We start from the raw sequence: 6431 nt of genomic DNA on the forward strand, positions 1-6431 counted from the left end.
AGATGAAATTTGCAGAGTACCAAAACAGCAGAAAACCTCCCAAAGTGACCACATTTTAGAAATTATTTTGCACAATGAGTTAATCAACACCTGCAATTACTATTGTCAGCCTATAGGTGTTTTCACTCTGAACCATCCAGCATTGCAAGTATGCCAGTTTAGTGCCCAGCTTTTGCTTGCAGAGGCAAGCAACCCATACATTTTTAAGTGGGCTCTACTCACTGGAGCAATGTCAAATATGTAGATGCTTTGTCTCACCATTAAAGTAGAAACCTCCTATATTTCAAATTAAAGATGATGGACCTGTGTGGAGCTTGTGTTTTTTGCCTTTTTGACTTTGTCCACAGCATATTTTTTAAGGACATTTGTCTCAGTAATGCCTCAGTGTTTCAAAGTCAAACAAGCTGACTATAATCATTCAGCTAGTGTCTGATAAGTGCTGTCTGTTTCAGCTATCAGGTTACCTTTTAATCCTCTTACAGCTAAGTCAATCTGAAATAAAACAAAATAGAGGAAAAATTACTAAAAAACATTCATGTGTTCAAAAGGAAAAAGTTACCGTTTCTCAAATTTTTAACATTTTGTTTTCTGTAGATAGTTAAGATTTTTAGGCCTTTTGATCATGATCAGTCCATGTGCTTTGTTTAATATCTCCTTAAAATGTAAACGGTGAAGAAAAAGCATTTTGCCGAAACCCGGGATTGGACCAGGGACCTTTAGATCTTCAGTCTAACGCTCTCCCAACTGAGCTATTTCGGCCATATCTATACATTTTCTGGGGGGTTTGACACTCTGCAAATGTCAAGTGTCACACCTGGAGGGATATATTATAATTTTTCATTTGACTGTTTTTTGAAGCATGATTTCTATTTGAAACGCCTTCCATTTTGCTGTACATATTTAATAACATTCATTGACTATTTGTGAATGAGTAGAAAAAGACAGCAATTTTGCCATTGAATTTTTACATTTTCAGTTTGTCTCCATGCACCAGTATAATTCTGACCCTGTGCTTCTAGAATAGGTCATGGTCGCACATAAAACACAATTTGCATGCATAATGTTACATCAAGATTTATTTTTTATGAGATGCAAACAATTGGAGCAAAAAAGAGACAAAAATTTAGAGAAAATATTTTATTGATTGTTAAAAGTGAGACCATTTGTCCCAAAATGTGCTGAAACATGTCAGAATGACATGGGCATTTCACATTTTTTAAACTATGATTACCTACTTGTTAAGTTTTTGTTTATTAAGTATCGTTATGGTCTATTGATGTATGAGGTGAAAACTATGAAAGTAGACTTACCAGCAAATCCGTTTCTAGATATATTTCATGACAGCACTGTAGAAGGTTGATTACCTACCCTAATAGGGACAGAGAACACAAAGAGGTGAAATAGTCCCTCCTCATTGACTGTCCAAAGGATTTTTCTAGTGCCAAAAGAACAACAAACATATGCACAAAAAGTCTGTTTGATGTTTCTAGAGTTCTTTTTTGAGAGGACAAATTCAGATTCACTCCAAAGACTCTCAGGAAATTTTTCAAAACCACATTACATGAAGATAAAGTTTCTTGAAATTAAATGTTGATGTCAGAAGTGGGATTTGAAACCACACCTCCAGGGGAGACTGCGACCTGAACGCAGCGCCTTAGACCGCTCGGCAATCTTGACTTCGATATGCAATTGGAACTTAACTCCTTCCATGCTAGTCAGCAGAAATGTTACCATTTCTTGTGATTAAAAACTTGTCACACCACCCCAAAAAAGTCAATAAATAACATTTTTTATATGCGTACTTTTCGTCTGCATTAATTTTTAAACCTCCATTTATTTTGTTTGGATATTAGAAATGTTAGATTTCTCACAAATGCGGTGATGCACCACATTTCTTCAGAAACTACTGTTTGGCCACACAGCAGGGCTTTGAATGGAAGAGCCCTATTTGGGTTTTGCAATGCAGATTTTGCAGGAATACCTTGCAGATGAAATTTGCAGAGTACCAAAACAGCAGAAAACCTCCCAAAGTGACCACATTTTAGAAATTATTTTGCACAATGAGTTAATCAACACCTGCAATTACTATTGTCAGCCTATAGGTGTTTTCACTCTGAACCATCCAGCATTGCAAGTATGCCAGTTTAGTGCCCAGCTTTTGCTTGCAGAGACAAGCAACCCATACATTTTTAAGTGGGCTCTACTCACTGGAGCAATGTCAAATATGTAGATGCTTTGTCTCACCATTAAAGTAGAAACCTCCTATATTTCAAATTAAAGATGACGGACCTGTGTGGAGCTTGTGTTTTTTGCCTTTTTGACTTTGTCCACAGCATATTTTTTAAGGACATTTGTCTCAGTAATGCCTCAGTGTTTCAAAGTCAAACAAGCTGACTATAATCATTCAGCTAGTGTCTGATAAGTGCTGTCTGTTTCAGCTATCAGGTTACCTTTTAATCCTCTTACAGCTAAGTCAATCTGAAATAAAACAAAATAGAGGAAAAATTACTAAAAAACATTCATGTTTTCAAAAGGAAAAAGTTACCGTTTCTCAAATTTTTAACATTTTGTTTTCTGTAGATAGTTAAGATTTTTAGGCCTTTTGATCATGATCAGTCCATGTGCTTTGTTTAATATCTCCTTAAAATGTAAATGGTGAAGAAAAAGCATTTTGCCGAAACCAGGGACCTTTAGATCTTCAGTCTAACGCTCTCCCAACTGAGCTATTTCTGCCATATCTATACATTTTCTGGGGGGTTTGACACTCTGCAAATGTCAAGTGTCACACCTGGAGGGATATATTATAATTTTTCATTTGACTGTTTTTTGAAGCATGATTTCTATTTGAAACGCCTTCCATTTTGCTGTACATATTTAATAACATTCATTAACTATTTGTGAATGAGTAGAAAAAGACAGCAATTTTGCCATTGAATTTTTACATTTTCAGTTTGTCTCCATGCACCAGTATAATTCTGACCCCGTGCTTCTAGAATAGGTCATGGTCGCACATAAAACACAATTTGCATGCATAATGTTACATCAAGTTTTATTTTTTATGAGATGCAAACAATTGGAGCAAAAAAGAGACAAAAATTTAGAGAAAATATTATATTGATTGTTAATGTTAAAAGTGAGACCATTTGTCCCAAAATGTGCTGAAACATGTCAGAATGACATGGGCATTTCACATTTTTTAAACTATGATTAGCTACTTGTTACGTTTTTGTTTATTAAGTATCGTTATGGTCTATTGATGTATGAGGTGAAAACTATGAAAGTAGACTTACCAGCAAATCCGTTTCTAGATATATTTCATGACAGCACTGTAGAAGGTTGATTCCCTACCCTAATAGGGACAGAGAACACAAAGAGGTGAAATAGTCCCTCCTCATTGACTGTCCAAAGGATTTTTCTAGTGCCAAAAGAACAACAGACATATGCACAAAAAATCTGTTTGATGTTCCTAGAGTTCTTTTTTGAGAGGACAAATTCAGATTCACTCCAAAGACTCTCAGGAAATTTTTCAAAACCACATTACTAAGTTTTGTTTGACCTCATCTAATCAATAAATGAAGAAAAAAGTTTCTTGAAATTAAAAGTTGATGTCAGAGGTGGGATTTGAACCACTTGTAAACGGTGAAGAAAAAGCATTTTGCCGAAACCCGGGATTGGACCAGGGACCTTTAAGATGTTCAGTCTAACGCTCTCCCAACTGCGCTATTTCGGCCATATCTATACATTTTCTGGGGGGTTTGACACTCTGCAAATGTCAAGTGTCACACCTGGAGGGATATATTATAATTTTTCATTTGACTGTTTTTTGAAGCATGATTTCTATTTGAAACACCTTCCATTTTGCTGTACATATTTAATAACATTCATTAACTATTTGTGAATGAGTAGAAAAAGACAGCAATTTTGCCATTGAATTTTTACATTTTCAGTTTGTCTCCATGCACCAGTATAATTCTGATCCTGTGCTTCTAAAATAGGTCATGGTCGCACATAAAACACAATTTGCATGCATAATGTTACATCAAGTTTTATTTTTTATGAGATGCAAACAATTGGAGCAAAATAGAGACAAAAATTTAGAGAAAATATTTTATTGATTGTTAAAAGTGAGACCATTTGTCCCAAAATGTGCTGAAACATGTCAGAATGACATGGGCATTTCACATTTTTTAAACTATGATTACCTACTTGTTAAGTTTTTGTTTATTAAGTATCGTTATGGTCTATTGATGTATGAGGTGAAAACTATGAAAGTAGACTTACCAGCAAATCCGTTTCTAGATATATTTCATGACAGCACTGTAGAAGGTTGATTCCCTACCCTAATAGGGACAGAGAACACAAAGAGGTGAAATAGTCCCTCCTCATTGACTGTCCAAAGGATTTTTCTAGTGCCAAAAGAACAACAGACATATGCACAAAAAGTCTGTTTGATGTTCCTAGAGTTCTTTTTTGAGAGGACAAATTCAGATTCACTCCAAAGACTCTCAGGAAATTTTTCAAAACCACATTACTAAGTTTTGTTTGACCTCATCTAATCAATAAATGAAGATAAAGTTTCTTGAAATTAAATGTTGATGTCAGAAGTGGGAGTCTGCAACCTGAACGCAGCGCCTTAGACCGCTCGGCCATCCTGACTTCGATATGCAATTGGAACTTAACTCCTTCCATGCTAGTCAGCAGAAATGTTACCATTTCTTGTGATTAAAAACTTGTCACACCACCCCAAAAAAGTCAATAAATAACATTTTTTATATGCGTACTTTTCGTCTGCATTAATTTTTAAATCTCCATTTATTTTGTTTGGATATTAGAAATGTTAGATTTCTCACAAATGCGGTGATGCGCCACATTTCTTCAGAAACTACTGTTTGGCCACACAGCAGGGCTTTGAAAGGAAGAGCCCTATTTGGGTTTTGCAATGCAGATTTTGCAGGAATACCTTGCAGATGAAATTTGCAGAGTACCAAAACAGCAGAAAACCTCCCAAAGTGACCACATTTTAGAAATTATTTTGCACAATGAGTTAATCAACACCTGCAATTACTATTGTCAGCCTATAGGTGTTTTCACTCTGAACCATCCAGCATTGCAAGTATGCCAGTTTAGTGCCCAGCTTTTGCTTGCAGAGACAAGCAACCCATACATTTTTAAGTGGGCTCTACTCACTGGAGCAATGTCAAATATGTAGATGCTTTGTCTCACCATTAAAGTAGAAACCTCCTATATTTCAAATTAAAGATGACGGACCTTTGTGGAGCTTGTGTTTTTTGCCTTTTTGACTTTGTCCACAGCATATTTTTTAAGGACATTTGTCTCAGTAATGCCTCAGTGTTTCAAAGTCAAACAAGCTGACTATAATCATTCAGCTAGTGTCTGATAAGTGCTGACTGTTTCAGCTATCAGGTTACCTTTTAATCCTCTTACAGCTAAGTCAATCTGAAATAAAACAAAATAGAGGAAAAATTACTAAAAAACATTCATGTGTTCAAAAGGAAAAAGTTACCGTTTCTCAAATTTTTAACATTTTGTTTTCTGTAGATAGTTAAGATTTTTAGGCCTTTTGATCATGATCAGTCCATGTGCTTTGTTTAATATCTCTTTAAAATGTAAACGGTGAAGAAAAAGCATTTTGCCGAAACCCGGGATTGGACCAGGGACCTTTAGATGTTCAGTCTAACGCTCTCCCAACTGAGCTATTTCGGCCGTATCTATACATTTTCTGAGGGGTTTGACACTCTGCAAATGTCAAGTGTCACATCTGGAGGGATATATTATAATTTTTCATTTGACTGTTTTTTGAAGCATGATTTCTATTTGAAACGCCTTCCATTTTGCTGCACATATTTAATAACATTCATTAACTATTTGTGAATGAGTAGAAAAAGACAGCAATTTTGCCATTGAATTTTTACATTTTCAGTTTGTCTCCATGCACCAGTATAATTCTGACCCCGTGCTTCTAGAATAGGTCATGGTCGCACATAAAACACAATTTGCATGCATAATGTTACATCAAGTTTTATTTTTTATGAGATGCAAACAATTGGAGCAAAAAAGAGACAAAAATTTAGAGAAAATATTTTATTGATTGTTAATGTTAAAAGTGAGACCATTTGTCCCAAAATGTGCTGAAACATGTCAGAATGACATGGGCATTTCACATTTTTTAAACTATGATTAGCTACTTGTTACGTTTTTGTTTATTAAGTATCGTTATGGTCTATTGATGTATGAGGTGAAAACTATGAAAGTAGACTTACCAGCAAATCCGTTTCTAGATATATTTCATGACAGCACTGTAGAAGGTTGATTCCCTACCCTAATAGGGACAGAGAACACAAAGAGGTGAAATAGTCCCTCCTCATTGACTGTCCAAAGGATTTTTCTAGTGCCAAAAGAACAACAGACAT

The 6431-nt window shown here is 35.3% G+C and overlaps 1 non-coding gene across 1 annotated transcript; it reads right to left on the reverse strand.

Annotated features, from left to right (window-relative positions):
• Nucleotides 1-686: 686 nt before the first annotated feature.
• On the reverse strand, nt 687-759 carry TRNAF-GAA (transfer RNA phenylalanine (anticodon GAA)). The gene has a single exon. It is a non-coding gene; the product is annotated as a tRNA-Phe (tRNA).
• Between the last annotated feature and the right edge of the window lie 5672 nt (nt 760-6431).

This window comes from Dendrobates tinctorius, unplaced genomic scaffold (genome assembly GCF_039654945.1).
Source record: "Dendrobates tinctorius isolate UK_male_01 unplaced genomic scaffold, ASM3965494v1 ptg000184l, whole genome shotgun sequence".
NCBI classification, from domain to species: Eukaryota; Metazoa; Chordata; class Amphibia; order Anura; family Dendrobatidae; genus Dendrobates; species Dendrobates tinctorius.